This window comes from Macrobrachium rosenbergii, chromosome 53, assembly GCF_040412425.1.
Source record: "Macrobrachium rosenbergii isolate ZJJX-2024 chromosome 53, ASM4041242v1, whole genome shotgun sequence".
Lineage (NCBI taxonomy): Eukaryota > Metazoa > Arthropoda > Malacostraca > Decapoda > Palaemonidae > Macrobrachium > Macrobrachium rosenbergii.
In genome coordinates, this window is record NC_089793.1 from 25,812,824 (window position 1) to 25,831,433 (window position 18,610).

An 18,610-nucleotide genomic window follows, 5' to 3' on the forward strand; every position below is an offset into this window, starting at 1 on the left:
CAGCTATCGCCACCTGGTTGATAAATGTAGCTCCATACACATTCCAACATCAAAGGAATTCCATTTATCAACTTTGCCGGTATGTTTCTCTTGAAGTTGACCTCCTTATGCTCGACTTTCTGATGAGAGTATTGTGAAGTTGGCTGAGTCTGAAGTGTTTTCGTTCGATGATAGTTGAATTGTGTGATATGGTGTATTATGTCTTCTCGACTGTAAATAAATTATCCATCTTAATGTACCTCTTTTGCGTCATGTATTTTATTAATATTAATTATTTTAATTCGCCTTTCATCTTTTTTCGAGAGCTGAAAGCTCGGATATGAGTTTGAGTTGAAAGTGATTAAAAGAATTATATTTTCTCACTCAGGACTTTCTTGGTCGGTAGTAAGTTTGGTTTTGGCTCATGGTATTGAGAGTTAAATGCTCCGAGAGTTGAAATTGATTAAAAGTAGTAAAGCTTCCTGGTTGGTAAAAAGGATTTGGAGGCCTGATGTGGAACTTTCAACTCTTCTTAAACCAACGCCGACTAGTTCTCGAATTTCATTTTCACCAATTAATGCTCACACCAGACGCTTAGCATGTTTCAAGTTTGCTGCTACTGAAATTTTAGAATGAGTATGCTTACCCAATGCTTACCGCATACGATAGTTAGCTTGAAAATATAAAACCTTGCTTACAGCATACAATAGTTTCTTGGAAACAGAAATCTTCTCACAGCATGCGATACTATTCTTGAAAACATAAAACCTTGCTTACAGCATGCGATAGTACTGTTGAAAACATAAAACCTTGCTTACAGCATGCGATAGTTTGTTGAAAACAAAACCTTGAAATCTTTGAAAACATAAAACCTTGCTTACAGCATGCGATACTACTGTTGAAAACATAAAACCTTGCTTACAGCATTAGTAGCGTAAACCTTGCTTACAGCATGCGATAGTACTGTTGAAAACATAAAACCTTGCTTACAGCATGCGATAGTACTGTTGAAAACATAAAACCTTGCTTACAGCATGCGATAGTACTGTTGAAAACATAAAACCTTGCTTACAGCATACGATAGCATTCTTGAAAACATAAAACCTTGCTTACAGAATGCGACAGTATTCTCGAAAGCATAAAATCTTGCTTACAGCATCCGATAATATTTAAAACATAAAACCTTATGTACGAGTTATTCTGAATTGCGTGATTGTTTTCTTGACTTTTGATACTATTTTGGTTAAGACCGAAGCATTATTACTATTAATATTAGTCCCCTCAGGTATTTTGTGCCCCACTGCCAGGCAGCAGCAGCAAGCGAACATTATGAGGTCATGCCCCTATGTCGCCCCCGACATTCTTTGTAACGATTTCGTGCTGCGTTAAGTCTAATTTAAGCGTATGACGTTTGCACTTCATGTGCAGTCGTGGGCAAGCAACATTTACATGAAAGTTCTCTCTCTCTCTCTCTCTCTCTCTCTCTCTCTCTCTCTCTCTCTCTCTCTCTCTCTCTCTCTCTCATACTTTATATATATATATATATATATATATATATATATATATATATATATATATATATATATATATATATATATATATATATCTTTTGGTGAAGGTATAAAGGAGATGGATTACTTTATGATTAAAGACATATCCAGTCTTTATGTTTTGCAAGGGTCTTAAACAAAATATATATTTAGAAGTTTAAAAAATATTCTTAGTTTACAGAAATTATATCGTGAAGATTCGCTATCAGGACGAAATTGCAAATGTTGTAAGTACTTTTATGTATTTTTATACATACAGAATTCACATATAACCTTTCGTAAAGTGTACTTTTTCATTTTATTGCTCGTTCTCTTGTCTTGGTTTTTTCTGTCGTGTTTTTGGTAGGTCGCTGGTGTGAAATGATCGATATCTCTCTCTCTCTCTCTCTCTCTCTCTCTCTCTCTCTCTCTCTCTCTCTCTCTCTCTCTCTCTCTCTCTCAACTGTTATCGCATCGAAGTAAAATTAGGATCTTAAGGAATATCCCCCAAGGATCAAGTTGGTTCCGAGGAAAAGTTAATATGGCGATTTAACTTTTGAATTGAACTCTCTCTCTCTCTCTCTCTCTCTCTCTCTCTCTCTCTCTCTCTCTGCAAGCTTGTGAGGGGTGCGCGATTTGTGTTTGATTGCAAATGTTTGTGTATAACTGGAGGACAATAAACTTGGAAAATCCCCCCCTCTCTCTCTCTCTCTCTCTCTCTCTCTCTCTCTCTCTCTCTCTCTCTCTCTCTCTCTCGTTTTGTGGCATTTCGGAGGCTGTATAGACAAAAGAATTTATTCTTCGTAAATAATTTTGAATGACATTATAATTAATTTATATTGTAATGTATTACTTTTGACGTTCATGCCTGTGTGGCTTTGCACACACACATACATAAACACACACACACACATATATATACATATATATATGTGTGTGTGTGTGTAATTTCTGTGTAAAGATGAATGGTAACGGGTGTGTTTATATTTTCTGGTGTTATCCTTTTTAATGTTAAACAAAATGTTGGTGACTGACAGTATGACTATAAAGTTCTGTGTGTGTGTGTGTGTGACAGAGAGAAAGAGAGAGAGAGAGCTTGTAGAAAGGTTCAAGATATATCTGTTATTGATATCATATCTTGGTTACTAATGCATTTCAATACTTCATGTACTAGAATCCGTCACAATGTGTGTACGTATGTGTGTGTGTATTCACTAGGTGCACATTAAATTTCATACATATTTTCTACAAACTTTTATTTCATGTCGGAGTGACGTACTCGTGAATTAAGGTACGGTGCTTATCTCTGTGTCACTTACTATGTACCAAGATTGAATGACATCTCGGTATACGAGGCGTATCCTCTCTCGAGTGATACTTTGCATCTAAAAGATTCTCTTGGATTTCAATCTTTGGAATGCAGGGGCCCTTTTCATCGCAAATTGACCTCGTACGATGATAATGTAGTATTGGAATGCCATGCTGTGTCAACTAAAAATGCAGTTGTGTAGTATTGCTGACGTCAGGTGTTATTATTATTATTATTATTATTATTATTATTATTATTAGGTACACCCTCTCTTAAGCATGCAGCCATCCTTTTTAACATGATGGAAACATATGTACGGTCCGTAGTTATAACAAGCTTACGTGTTTATCCATTTCTCTCTCTCTCTCTCTCTCTCTCTCTCTCTCTCTCTCTCTCTCTCTCTCTCACACACACACTACACACACACACACACACACATATATATATATATATATATATATATATATGTGTGTGTATGTGTGTATTTGTATATATACACGTATATGTGTGTTTATTATATACAGTACAGTATATGTGTATGATTATATAAGAAAAAAAATTATATTTATGTAAGAGAGAGAGAGCGATAAAACTTAGCCAGGTAGGCTTTCACTCGAAAACCAAGAGGGCTCACTCAGTCAGCCATGAAAACATCGAAACTCCAGAAGTGGCCCTCTTGTAAAATTAATGGACGCCGATAGATGCGTCCGCGTACCATACCAGTATAAAGGTTGACCGAACCTTCCATATGAATCCTGAGGACGAGGAGTAGATGATGTTAGGACCTGAGGGGGAGGGGAATAAAAAGGTGGGAGGGGAGGGCGGTAGAGAAGAGGTAGTGGAGGGGGATAGGAAAGAGGGAGGATGAAAGGGGAGGGGGATAGAAGAGAATGAGGGGAGGGAAGGTGTTAAAAAAGAGGGAGGAGGTAGAGGGTTGGGGGTGGACAAGACTGCTGTGGGTGGACCTTCCCTAGGACCTCTCTCTCTCTCTCTCTCTCTCTCTCTCTCTCTCTCTCTCTCTCTCTCTCTCTCTTGGGTCCATCACCAACCTTAAAATGCGTCCTAGTGGCGCTGTCACCGTACGAGGCGTAAGCTTCCTTGCCTGGGGTCCGTGTAAGCTTCTTTCGGCTTGGACGTATATTCCCTGACTATGAGCAAGGGCGACCCAAAAATGTTTATTTAAAATGTTTATTCCTTTTGGGGACACGCTTTATGAGACGAGACTAACTTGTTGGATAAAGATGTGTAAGCAACTGATGTTTATATATAATAATATATATATATATATAAACTATATATATATATATAAATACACACACATATATATATATGTGTGTGTGTATTTATATATATACATAAATATATGTGTAAATATAAATATATACAGTATACATATGTGTGTGTGCCCAAGCGCATTTTATTCCAAAGAATACGTGGTTAGGTGAGGTGTCAATATAATAGGAAAAGTTTGGTTACAGTAGTTTTTTTTTTTTTTTTTCCTTGAACGCTTCACAAGTTTCATATGGATGCAGATGTAGACGTGGCAGTCACAAGTGTTTCCGCATGAAGTAAGTTGTCAGCGAAACGACCACCTATTCGTTTGCATTCCCGTACGGAGGAGAAATATTATTGATATCAGAAACGGAGGTCACAGCACTGTACGCAAATGAGTTTTTACTTAATTATTCTGTTAATTGACATTTGTGCAATTTATGCAAAATGAAGAATCTTCCAAAATGTATGTACGAAATGACTAAATTCATTGCTATCAGGGTTGAATAACGAAATAGATATTGCAAGAATGTATACAAAGCAGGCAAGCGCATTCAACTGGTTTCATAAGCTGGGTAAAAAAAATCAGTTTTCCAAGAACTAAGGATAGATGGAAATTCCCATCCTCATCCTGGTATTCCCCAAGTTCCATAGACTCGGGCACTCGACTAACAAGTACCGTGTGGGCTGTCACCACTAAGTAGCTGGGTTTGACCAGCCAAGAAAAACTCGCGTGACATACATGTTTGCTAATTGCGAGTCAACAAAGGACAGTTCCCGTCAGTTACCATAATCCCATGGGAGAGGTGGTTTGGTCATTTCCAGCCGAATCTGGTTACCACCAAACCAGACTCCCTCCTGCCAGATTTGCCAGACATCTGATTATTTCGTTGGTGTGTGTGTGTGTGAGAGAGAGAGAGAGATTTTCAGGAAAAACTTCTGTCTCAAATTATAGAATCCAGAGAGAGAGAGAGATTTTCACAGAAAAACTTCTCTCTCAAATTATGGAATCCAGAGAGAGAGAGAGAGAGAGAGATTTCGTGTATTAAATTCTCCTTTGCAGTTTCTTAACTCCACGACCTGCCTATCTTGCACTGAATATTTCTTTGGTAAAACTGCCTCACATTGTTATTCCACCGTGATTATGCATATCAGTCAACAGCGTCGAGTCTGACATGTACGTTTGGACGTCAGCCACGTATTTTTTACATTTTTGCTGAAGGAGTTGTCATTTTTTCTCTAGAATATTTGTTGAGAATTTATTTAAGTCGAACAGGTGTCATGTTTTCTAGAAATGAGCTTAAATGCCTTGAGGCATTTGTGAAGAATGACTGTTCATAATATTTTGAAGGCGTGTTCACAGCAAAGGTCACTGAGGCCGTAGAGAGAGAGAGAGAGAGAGAGGGGGAGGTTTGTCATGCGATTAAGCTCGGTAAGGAGATAACCTAATGTGTGTGTTATCCGAGATTCTTTGGCTTAAATGTATAGCTGTGAGTTGAGAATTGGGTGGGTAAGTTTAAACTCAAAGTTTCTCCCGAAACCTTCCTAAATTGCTGTCTGCAGAAGTGGGTTTAATCCTTTGATTAAGAGAGTTTAAAGTATTATTTTCTAATGTTTATTACGGTCAACATTTTTTCGATTTCGTTAAACAACCCAGTATCGTTAGCTTAAATGTCTTCATTATTAATGTAATAGGATGCTGTATATTATTTTCACTATGAAATGCAACTTCCCATATCCCGAAAATTAAAAAATTTGGTTGCTGCCAATTAGAAAACTGAAAAGACTTAGTTGCATCAAACCCGAAAATTGAAAATATTTGCTTGCTGCTAACCCGAAAATTGAAAAGATTTGATTGCTGCTAACCTGAAAATTAAAACGATTTGGTTGCTGCAAGATCGAAAATTGACAAGATTTGATTGCTGCAAATAAGCACTTTGACACTTTACAGTTTGGAAAACCATCGGTTATTCTGCCAAAAGTGTTTAAGCTCTTGAGTGAAAGCCTTTCCTACTCTACTGGTTTGATCAAGTGGATCACTTTCGAGGATTATCTTGGTGATTAAGCTTCGTTAAATTTTCAAGTCAGTGGCCCCTTTGGTGGGCTTGTTCCATTTGAATATGGTTCATGTTCTGAATAATAATAATAATAATAATTTCACGGCACATTTAACCTATGAATCCGTATGTACAAAGATATCGCCGATGTTGTTCAGGGTAGTGAAAGGTTTGAGGCGTGAAATTCAACCTTGGAAAAGCACATGTGTAAGAGCTCTGCACCAACAGTTGTTGTGAAACGCACCGCCCACACATGATTTCTCTTATATGTGGTTGTTGTTTGCTCTCCCCGACGTCACCTTGCTTCGAAGAGCTAACAGGCAATTGGCCAACAATTGTGTTTCGTCATCGCTGGCCGGTGGTGTGTGCTGCTTATGCTTATGCTGGTATGCTCAGGAATTCCGAACGAGTCCTGATGTGAGGCCATGTTTACAATATCGTTCTCCTGTTTGGTATTCTGCAACTGGCTTGCTTCTCAGGTTACGGGACTGCTAATTGGAGGGTATTTAATTTCATGCTCTGAGTATCAGTACTGACGTGTAGAATTAAGGGCGCGAAAAGCTTTCTTTGTACGGTTTTAAAATTGCCGAGAGTGTAAAAGACATCTTCCGCAATTGCCCGTTCTTGAAATCGTCTTGTTTTCAGCCGAAAAGTGTATGAACTTCGTAAAAAGCATTTAAGCGTTTCGTTCATAACGAGCCTCCATTCATCTGGCACTTTCAAGAGGCTGTGAGCTTGCAAGCAGTCTTCCACGGAGTATTAAAGATAATAAAGCCCTTATGTGGGGAAAAGAGAGAAAGAAAAACTTGGGTTAAATATTTCTTGGTATTGCTGAAATACCATATAACTTTTTTTGATTACATAGAAGTCTTCAGTGTTTGCAAACCTTCCTCTCGTATGTGGAAAATGGAAAAAGAAGAAACTTGGGTGAACTATTTGCTGAAATACCTTATAAGTTTTTTCTTTACATAAAAGTCTTCATTGCTGGAAAAACCTTCCTCCGAGTTTGAAACCTGATGTAAGGATAACACGGGATCTTGCAATTGAAGGCGAGAGTCTGAATAGCCGTCATTAAGTGGGATTGATGTTCATCAGAAGATAACTTTAAATACTGTGTCATCGATATGTTGGGTCCTTCCACGCTGCTTACAAAGTCACGTGTATTTTTAACTGTTCCGTTAAGTTGTTAACAACCCATGTAATACAGTTATAGGTATAGTGATAGAAATAATAGTTCAATATAATTATCATCATCATTTTTTGTTACTAGTAAGACGTTAAAAAGGAAATTACAAGAGTTCATTTCTTTCTCTCGTTTTTCTTTCTTTAGTCACTACCTTCCTTCCTTCTCTGTGCGTTTCCTCTCTTGTGTTCTCTCCACCTTTCATTCTGTCCTTTCCTAATAGTTCAATATAATTATCATCATTATTATTTACTAGTAAGGTGTTAAAAAGAAAATCGCAAGAGTTTACGTCTTCCTCTCGTTTTTTCTTTGTTTAGTCTCTTATTTTCCTTCCTTCTCTCTCTCTCTCTCTCTCTCTCTCTCTCATATCCTGCCCTTTCCTAATATTCCAATAAAATTATCATCATTATTATTATTTAATAGAAAGATGTTGAAAATAAAATTACGAAAGTTCACTTCTTCCTCTTGTTTTCCTTTCTTTAGTCTTGTACCTTCCTTCCCTCCCTGTAGTTTCCTCTCTTGTGTTCTCTCTCTCCCCCTTTCATTCTGTCCTTTTCTTCCCCACCCCAGACACTTTTTTTCTTTTTATGCACATTTTCCTCCATTCGAGATTGCCATGGGGCTGCGCGGCACGTGGATTGGCTTGGGGAATGAATATTGATCCATGAGTAAACACGTGTGATCCCCCCACCCCACTCTCTCTCTCTCTCTCTCTCTCTCTCTCTCTCTCTCTCTCTCTCTCTCTCTCTCCAATGCGAGCTTTTGAGGGGTGCGCGATTTGCGTTCGTAAATGTTTGGTATATAGCATTGAGCACAATCAACTTGTAAAATCAAATTCTCTCTCTCTCTCTCTCTCTCTCTCTCTCTCTCTCTCTCTCTCTCTCTCTCTGGATTAAAGCTTCAGCGTTGTAATGTTCACCTGTACACCTGCTCAACATTTGGATCTTTAGATCTCTCATATTCCAATCTAATTATAACTTTTAGTGAGTAGTTTAGATAAAAGTGGAGGAATTTAGTTTCTTTGAAACGTTTAAAGAATCATATAGTTTTTAAATGTATTATCACCTAGATACGGATTGGCATTGGATAGAAAACCTGACAAAGAATCTATCATTTATTTTCGAAGGAGCGCAGATTGGTCATTTTTAAGAGTTTTCACTTCAATAGTATTTTTTCAAGTTAGTGGTAGTTATTTTTTTTTTAAAGAATGATTCAACTTTATCTGTTAACGATTTGTTTTATGGCTGTCCCCTGCACAATAGTTATTTATTTCACATCTGTACTGTGAAATCGACTTTGTGTGTGTGTGTGTATATATATATATATATATATATATATATATATATATATATATATATATATATATACAGTATATATATATATATATATATATATATATATATATATATATATATATATATATATATATATATATACATATATACCATATTATACATACATACATACATAGGCTACATATATATACACACAGAGAGAAAATATTAGTTCCTCACCTGAAAGACAGGAGGTGAAACTAACACCGGCAAGGCAGATTGATAGAGATGAATGTAATCTGTCAGTGTATCAGAGCAAGTGTTATTTTACCCCGTTGCTTTTTCTCGGTCGGATTCATTTCAGTGTTCCACCACCAGGCTCCGGATTTATTTGGCCCTTTGTTTTCTCTGTCGAGTTCGTTTAACCGCGCTGACTGGACTGGGCTCACTCGCTGAATTTGGTCATTAATAAATGGTATTTTTTTCGTCTTGATAGTTGCTGTCACGTATGAAGGAATTTGGCATTAATTTGATCCTGCTGTTGCTTTGTTTTATATATATATATATATATATATATATATATATATATGTGTGTGTGTGTGTGTGTGTGTGTGTGTGTGTATGTGTGTTTGTGTATGTATGGCAGTATGTTGGTGATATTTCCCAATGAAGAAAGTGGCCCAGAAGTCCCTAATCTTTCCTACTTCAATGACTTTTTCGGGCTGAAGTTGCCAGTCCCATGCCTTTTTACACGATAGCTGTGACCTCCTACAGTGGGGTAATTGCCAGTTGCATAATTCATGCCTGAGGCACACATCTTTGTCCGGGAATTGAACTTTGTCTTGTGGTACTTTGTGTTTATGTGTGGAGAGTATAGTAGTATATATATACATATATACATATATTATTTATATATATATATATATATATATATATATATATATATATATATATATATATATATATATATATATATATATATATGATATATGACTCTCTCTATATATGAGAGAGAGGAGAGAGAGAGAGAGAGAGAGAGAGAGAGAGAGAGAGAGAGAGAGAGAGTGGGGCTTAAGGACGAGGGAGATAGAGAGGACGATAATATTTATCGCCACTTTCTCCCGAGTTTAGGTTCCTGTTTTTGAAATGTGTGGATGGAAAGTTCTTTTCCTCTTTCCTATCTTTAGACTGGAATAGTTGTTGGAAAGAGAGAGAGAGAGAGAGAGAAGAGAGAGAAAGTGGGTGCCTTTTGCTCAGATATCTCAGCCCAGTGAACATCGTGGAAAGAGGAATATCATACATTGCAAAAAATAAATAAATAAAAATGGTAGGAATGGCTGGTGTGGTTCCACACTCGATGGAATTTTGCCAAGCACGAGAATGATCGTCTGGCGATGATTTTAGATTACGGGAGGCGGAAGAAGTGTCCACTGTGACGGTGAATTTAAAGCATGTTTCCTCGAATATCTGTATGCGTACACTGGCTATTATTATTATTATTATTATTATTATTATTATTATTATTATTATTATTATTATTATTATTATTATTTATAAAAATCTCTTAATCGCATGAGTCACTAAAATGGGGAAGAAATCCACAATGGTGTAAATATAAATATATATTAGAAAAATATATAAAACGAGCTTTCGAGGACCTGCTCTATTCTCTTCATCAATCTTTACCATTATTATTATTGTTATTATTATTATTAGTATAGTAGTAGTAAGTAGTTAGAAACGAGTCAGATATATAAACAACATCCAAAAGTGATTTATTCTTCTTGTTTATTTTTCCTGAAAAGCGAATACATTTATTCGGCTGGCATTTGCCCGAACAGTGCCACTTGAACGGCTCTTCTGCGCCCGATGCGTCACGGTGATAAATTTTCAATCCGGCTGTTTATTCGCGGTTCCATCCAATTTGACCCTTCTCTTTCTCTCCTCTTTTCATGGGTCATGCGCCACTCTTGTTTGTCAGGAAGAAAGATAGGAGAGAGGAGGAGAGTAGAGTGAGCAGAGAGGACGGGGAAAAAAAACAGGAACTGGAAATGTCGATAGAGAGGTCGGGGTGTTATCTGAGGGACGGTTATTCAGAAGTCATTCTGTGAGAGTTTGAAGGAAGATTAGTGTGTGTTTTTTATACATTGGGTGGGCTAGTTTTTTTTTTTTTTAAAATGCAATTTCATTTCATGTAAATAGAGAGGTCGTAGAGGGACGGTTATTCAGAAATATTCTATGAGAGCTTGAAGAAAGATTAGTATGGCTTTTGTTTTACCTTATGTGGGCGAGGTTTTGTTTATGGAAAATGTTATTTCATTTCATGTGGATAGAGAGGTTGGAGTATTATCTGAGGGACGGTTATAGGAAAGCCATTCTATGCGAGTTTGAAGGAAGATTAGTTTTTTTCTTCTACCTAAGTGAGCCAGTTTTTTGGGGGGGAAAATGTTATTTCATTTCATGTCGATAGAGAGTTTGTAGTGTTATACAAGTCAATCCGTATGAGTTTGGAGGGAAGATTAGTGTTTGTGTTTGCGTAGTTGTTTGTGTGTTTTTGTTGCTAATTGCGTCGTTGTAGCAAAAATGATTGTGGAATATAGAATTTTCTAATGCTCGTCCTTCCGTCATCCTTTGAGCGCTATTTTCCCCCAGGGAGGTTCTTTGCAGCGTCCCTTTAAACCTTATCTGCACCCCTTTCATCCCTTTACCATACCTCCGTTCATATTCTCTTTCTTCCATCTTACTTTCCCTAACCCCCTCCTAACAATAGTTTCATAGCGTAACTGCGAGGTTTTCCTCCTGTTACACCTTTCAAACCTTTTTAATCTCAGTATCCCTTTCAGCGCTGAATGACCTCATAGGTCTCAGCGCTTGGCCTTTGCCCTTAATTCTATATTCTATTCTTTAAACGGCGTTTACGTGATTTTGAATTTTTGCAAGGCAACTAATCTATATTTCTAGCTCAGTCATTTGACTCTTCGTTTAGTATCAGGAATTAATTAGAAGATCATTCCAAGGAAAAGAATTAATGAAGACGTCTTATTTTCACTTTGTTATCTTGCGTAATTCCGGTAAAAATTTACTGTTTATTTTGTTATTTTAACTTTACGTTCTTACTGTGGTCTTTGGATATATATATATATATATATATATATATATATATATATATATATATATATATATATATTCAGTTAGAGAAATTAAAAGGTATTTTTCCTGCTCATGGCTTTTGGGGGGCCTGGGGTAAATCCGTTATATTCTGTGTGCATTGTTATATGAGAAATGTAGTTAGTTATCATAAGGTTTCCTTTTACAACTGAATGCTGATGCATATGCATGAGGGAAGGGTGTTTGTACACATGCAAACAGTAAACAGCTTCTGTATTTTATATTTTTAACTTATTCTCATCCAGCTACTGCAAATGTCCATGCAATTGCAAAGTTTTTGTATTTTAACATATTCTCCTCCAGCTCCTGCAAATATCCAATGGAATTACATTTCATGGTGTTAACCTTTTATTTGTTCTTGATTATACATTCGCCCCGCGTGAACTTAGGTCAGCCCTGAAGAATAATTTTCATTGAAGCACAATTTATTCATTCCTTGCCTGTCTTGGTGGTTGTGGCTCCCTTGGTCTGCTTGTGGCGTCGTTGGTTTATTGCTCTGCTGGATTTTTGTTTTATTATACTTATGTTAAGGGGTAGTGTAGTATTATTTACCTTTCAGCATTTTTCGTTTCTCTTTTTATTTGCAGAAGTCTAAATCATTTCTTGATTTCATCGGATGGCGTTTGGCGGGAGTTGTCAGATGGTAAGTGATGCAAACAATTAATTTTTTTTTAAATCATGTCTTACGAATCTGTACGGTTTGTGTTAATCGTTACATTTTCCTAAATCCTTCAATTAACTGATTTGACTGAATCAGTTGCTTAGTTCATACGTGACACGGAAGCATCCTCTCTCTCTCTCTCTCTCTCTCTCTCTCTCTCTCTCTCTCTCTCTCTCTCTCTCTCTCTCTGTGATACTTTATGACCCCTAACTTCTCCATCATCCAACATTACTCTAACATCGTAAGGAATCTACAGATAGAAGACGTCAAGGTTCTGAGAGAGAGAGAGAGAGAGAGAGAGAGATTTTCAATGAAAATCCGAACGTTCCGTCTGTCAGGGTAAGTGTCAGCAGTTGTAGTTGGGTGTCGAATTCTCCACATTGTTTTATATATTCATGCATTTGTTGCTTTGTGTGTCAAGCCTTCACCGACTGATCTTTCTGGTTTTTTATATATATGAAACTCCTTTTAATTTCATTTTCGGTTTCCTATTTAATTTCATTACGGGGTCAATAAACTAGATTTTGCAACGCCAGTTTTATAGTAACCGTAAATCAATTGATAATCAATTTTCAGTGCTGGTCTTGAAAACTGTGGCATTTAGCGATTGGAGACGGTACAGTTCTATCTTGGTAGTTGTATAGTAGAGATGCCATGGTTTTGTAGTGAAACTCTCTCTCTCTCTCTCTCTCTCTCTCTCTCTCTCTCTCTCTCTCTCTCTCTCTCTCTCTCTCTCTCTCTCTCTCTTTTAGGGTTTATTTAGACAAATAGGAGCTGTCAGTGTCACCTGCCAGTACTTTTACGTCACTCTTTGAAAGAGAATCTCTCTCTCTCTCTCTCTCTCTCTCTCTCTCTCTCTCTCTCTCTCTCTCTCTCTCTCTCTCTGCGTAAATGAAGTTCGCTATCTTTCCAGCCGTAAGTGCGTGGTTCATTTAGCACATTAAGCAGTTAACTTAATTTCAATTATTGTTCTTGTAATAATACCATAACACCAGTAAAAATGGTTTTTAGTTAATGATTACTTCAGTCGTTTATAATTAGAGATTTTTATGGTGAAAGAGAACAAATTCAAATGTGAATTGAAAAGAGAGAAAGATAGATTCTATCTCTCTCTCTCTCTCTCTCTCTCTCTCTCTCTATATATATATATATATATATATATATATATATATATATATATATATAGAGAGAGAGAGAGAGAGAGAGAGAGAGAGAGAGAGAGAGAATATGCCTGGTATTTTTCCCTTTCCTGGTCAGGCAGCCACAGCCAAGACGCGGCTCGTGAGGAATGTTGGCCATGTGTATCAGTCTTCGTTTTGTGGGGGAATTCTTTGTCTCATTCGGGTTTATGTCTGAAGTCCTCGAAATAATGGACGCAACTCTTATAATACTGTTACTGTGGGTTGTGTTCACAATTTACAGCCTAATTTCTGTGGGTTGTAGGAAGTCAATATATATATATATATATATATATATATATATATATATATATATATATATATATATATATATATATATATATATATATATATATATATATATATAGTCATTTTAAGTAAGTGATCTTCCTGTATTTCATGTGACCTTATGCTACTCCTTTCTGTTGAACACCTTATTCTTTGGAAGCTTGAAATTGAAGTCAGTGGCCCCTTTGGTGGGCTTGTTCCATATGGGTAGGGTTCATCTTCTAAATAATAATAATGTTGGTTGTGATTCATTTATTATTATTAGTTTCTTTGTTTTTTCCTAATGAATTCAGCCTCCTGACGTTATATTTTAATTAGCCTATCTTTGAAAGTAAACCTACTTGTCGTGTGCTCAGCCAAAGGTTGTTAATTGTGAGAAAAAAACTAACAACCTGATGTTGTCAGAGGTACCCAAGAGTAATTCAGATTGACTAACTGTCGCGCTGTGTAGGAAAGATTGACAGATGCCAACAGCGGTTAATTCTTAATTCCTTTAGTTTTAGGGTTTCAAATAAAGTATGTGTGTGCTTAAGGACTGCCCCATAGAGCCATTTAATGATTACTGATAAAACGAATTATATGTCCTCAATTCGACTTGACAGCCAACGCCAGACAAGTTGTTTTTCAACCTTGGTTTTTCTGTCTCGGCCAAGGCTGCTTTCAACACTTTTCTTTGTCTTTGTCCTTTGCAGCAGACCAGGTTTCTTTGTCTTCAGTTCTGGTTTCTACGTTTTAGGGAACCTGTTTTCAACCCTAGTTTCACTGCCGTACCCTAGCTGTTTTCAATGCCTGTTTCTCTCTTCGACTCTTCCAAACCGTTGTTGGTTCCTTGTCTTTAGCAAGATGTTTTCAGTGTCGATTTCATTGTCTTAAGTCAGTTATTTTCACCCCCCTGTTCCGTGTCAAAGTCAGTTATTTTCACCCCCTGTTCCGTGTCTTGTCTTTGTGTTTGAGAATATTATTCTCAAGGTAATTTAATTTTCATTATTTTTTTTAATGTGGCCGTGAGCCAGTCACCAATTATTTAGATAGAAGTGAAGACCAGTTCATTATCGTCCTTAGGAATTTCTTTGAAACTATTTGTTCCTTTGACAATTGCGGACGAAGTATGATTAATCTGTTTTATTCAGCCAGAATATCCCTGTTGAATAATTACTTTTGCACAAGCACAAGCATACAAAGAAAATTGCATAAACAAACAACTGTTTATTTTACAGGACTGATGCTTGTTCCATCATTTAATAGGAATTCATGAGAGTAAAATCGGAACGAACGTTGATTTTTGTCACGGCTGAATTGTTTTTGGTTTTTCATCTGTAAAATCCTTTCGGAAATCTCGCCCGCTCAGCACGAATCAATTGGAAGAGGAAATCTAATTTTGCCGTCGTGTTGCTTGTAACAGAGTTTCGTATTATTACCACCGACAATGAAGTTGGGAATAGGTAACGTTTTCACCTTTGTAAGAATGACGGATTTTGGCTTATTTTTGAAAGCCATCTTCCTTCATCGTCACAGATATTGATTAAAGGAAAATCGGGATTAAGTAGCTATTATTATTATTATTATTATTATTATTATTATTATTATTATTATTATTATTATTATTATTATTATTATTATTATTATTATTATTATTAGATTCAGAAGATGAACTTTTTTTTTTTTTATTGAACAAGATCACATGAGCCATTGTCTTGAAATTCAAGCTTCCAAAGAATATGGTATTCATTTGACAGAAGTAACAGAATGTAATAGGGAATACAGAAAGAAGAGGTCACTTATTAGAAAAGGAATAGTAAATAAACAAAATAAGTAAATAGAAAACAATGGAAGTAAATTATTAAAATAGAAGGGGAATTGTTTTAGGGTAGTAATGCGTTGCTTCTTCGCTTGAACTTTTGTGGTTCCCATTGCACATCCTCAGGGAGACTGTTCCGCAGTCCAACTGATGTATTTGGGCGACCATGGTAATTCCATCCAAACTTGTAACCTGCACCACTGAATCTGGAGCTTTTTCATCAGTGTGTACATGTGTACATATATATCTATATAATGTATATATATCTGTATATATGTATGTATATATATATGTATGTATATATATATATATATATATATATATATATATATATATATATATATATATATATATATATATATATATATATATATATATATATATAATATTAACATGTACACACTGGTGAGAAGCCCAGATTCAGGTGCAGGTTATAAGTTTGGATGGAATTACCATGGTCGCTTAATACATTCAGTTGACTGCGAACAGTCTCCTGAGGATGTGCAATTGGAACCACAAAAGTTCAAGGAAGAAGCAACGCATTCATTACCCTAAAACAATTCCCCTTCTATTTTAATAATTTACTTTCATTTGTTTTGTATTTACTTATTTTGTTTATTTATTTTTCCTTTTGTAATAAGTGATCTCTTCTTTCTGTATTTCCTATTACATTGTTACTACTGTCAAATTAACACTATATATATATATATATATATATATATATATATATATATATATATATATATATATATATGTATATATATATATATATGTGTGTGTGTGTGTAGTGTGTGTGTGTGTTTATAAATGTTATATACACACACGAGTATATATGAATGAAATGTTCTTAAACTGTCAAAATAATCTTAAGTATCGATCAGAATCAGATTTTTGTTGCTATGAAAACTTTCTTGCCTGTTAATAAGTTGTTTTTTTTTTTTTTTTTTTTTTGCCACACATCCTGTTTGTGTCGTACAAGTAGCAGGTAATCATTGGGAGAGGATTTTAAGAATCAGGGTGAATGTGTATGGTACGTGTTTTCTTGTCTTACATACATGTACATCCGTCTTAATGATTTAAATTTCCTATTAGAACGGCAGATGCTATAAATGGACAGGTTTTGTGCCTATTATGAAGGAATTAATTGTGTTTGTTATTTACACACACACACACATATATATATATATATATATATATATATATATATATATATATATATATATATATATATATAATGTGTTTGTGTATGTGTATGTATATGTGTGTTTGTGTATGTGTAAACAAATCATGCACCTTCACTGTTATACGAACACCGTTCGTGGACTAAACAGTTACATTTTACGTCCTTGGTTGAGACAGGAACATGAGAATCAGAGGCAGACAAATCTCCTGAGGGGAATTCAACAAAACAGTTAGCAACACATGAGACCCAGTCATCCAACACTTTTTTTGCGAGCAGGTAATCAATAACAACTGAAGATGTAAAGCTGTGTTTTGTAATCGGAGCAGATCAGAAGTTCTCACAGCTGTACTGCGTATGGCGTTGCCGATCTCAAGTGAATAGATGTTATTTTTGGCCCAGGGTGTTGAATAATTATGTTTAACGTAACCTCCAACTCCGCTCGACTGTCATATTATCTTACCGAGTGACGGTTACTGCGTAGCGGTTGCGCTTTTGGATTTTACATCATTGAAGATGTGCAAGAAAGATGTGTTTTCCCGTAGGGGAGTCGTGCCGTCAGTGCCCCTCACGTTGTGCACTGTAGGCATTACTGAAGGTTCTTTGCGGTGTTCCTTCGGCCCCTAGCTGCAAGCCCCTTTCATTCCTGTTACTGTACCTCCGTTCAGAATCTCTCTTTCATCTTACCTTCCACCCTCTCCTAGCAGTTGATTCATTGTGCAATTGCGAGTTTTTCCTCGTGTTACCCCCGTCGAACCTTTTTACTCTCAATTTCCGTTTCATCGCTGAATGACCTCATGTGTCCCAGAGCTTGGCTTTTGGCCGAAATTCTGTATTCTGTCTCTATCTAAGAAAGATGTCTGTCCTGATAGGGCGTTTGTATTAACTTCAAATGTCAGGTGTAGAAAAAATAAAAACAAAAATTCATGTTATTTATGTATATTTATACCTTAACGTAAGTTACACGATGCCAGCATTAAGGAAAGTTAAGCGACCCGCCCTGAAGGATCAGAAATTTTCGGCGAGTTATTTTGCGAAATTGGATTGACCAAAAAAATACATCGCTGGATGGATATAATGATAGTTCATGTCAGTAACGCGGACCTGCAGCAATTATTTAAGCACGCACCAGGAAACCCAACAAAGGATAATGGTCTCATGACTGTAATATCACTGGAATTTATAACATTCGCTCTAAAACAGAAGCTATATAAATAAATTGCGGGAATCTTTTTACCTGGAAAATTGACAGTCATATTTTCAAGACGAATTCAGGAAGTCAAAAATGTTCTCTAGGTTTGACTCGAGAAAATCTTGATAGAGAAATGCACGTCGAGTTGCATTTTTAATTCAGGAAAAACAGCGGAGAAATAACTTTGTTACGTGATGTGATATACCGACCATGAATTTAATTAAAAAATAACTTCAGTACCTAAAGGGCATATGCTGTAAAGGTTTTCCGATTGACATTGAAGCAACATGCTTGCATATTGTGTGTGTGTGTGCGTGTGTGTATATATATATGTATATATATATATACAGTATATGTATATATATATATATATATATATATATATATATATATATATATATATATGTATTGTGTGTGTATGTCTGTGTTTGTGTTTGTGAAGGGAGAGCGAGAGTTCCTAGGTCCATTATATTTCTGTTAGCCAGTGAATTATGTACCTGGCTGGTAGCTAGGCGATTCTAGTGGTTCCAGTCAAGGGTTAA

The 18,610-nt window shown here is 36.1% G+C and overlaps 1 long non-coding RNA gene across 5 annotated transcripts in view; it reads left to right on the forward strand.

The window, feature by feature from the left end:
* Positions 1-18,610, forward strand: part of LOC136834366 (uncharacterized) — a 459,431-nt gene that overhangs the window by 303,737 nt on the left and 137,084 nt on the right. For all 5 annotated transcript variants that reach the window (XR_010851767.1, XR_010851768.1, XR_010851764.1 and 2 more), the window contains exon 4: positions 12,359-12,414. This is a non-coding gene — a long non-coding RNA (uncharacterized lncRNA). The remainder of the gene's footprint in view (positions 1-12,358; positions 12,415-18,610) is intronic.